The sequence below is a fragment of the Fulmarus glacialis genome, unplaced genomic scaffold (assembly GCF_000690835.1).
Source record: "Fulmarus glacialis isolate BGI_N327 unplaced genomic scaffold, ASM69083v1 scaffold28477, whole genome shotgun sequence".
In the NCBI taxonomy this organism is placed as follows: Eukaryota; Metazoa; Chordata; class Aves; order Procellariiformes; family Procellariidae; genus Fulmarus; species Fulmarus glacialis.
Window position 1 is genome coordinate 1 of NW_009221719.1, and position 230 is coordinate 230.

Consider the following 230-nt stretch of genomic DNA (forward strand, 5'->3'; position numbering starts at 1 on the left):
TGCCTGCCGAGCCTTATCCCTCCTCTTCCCCACGGCCCATGCCGGGATGCTCATGGCACCGGACATTGACCTCCTTTTCTCCTCCGTGCCTCAGAGTGCAGAATTTAGGCTGGTACCAGCCCCCCTGGACTAACGGCTCCCCGCGAGACACCAGGTTTGGCTTTTAACACTCTCTCAGCTCTGCTAGCCCGCCCGGCAGCGCCCGGCTTTGTGCTAACCACCATGGCACC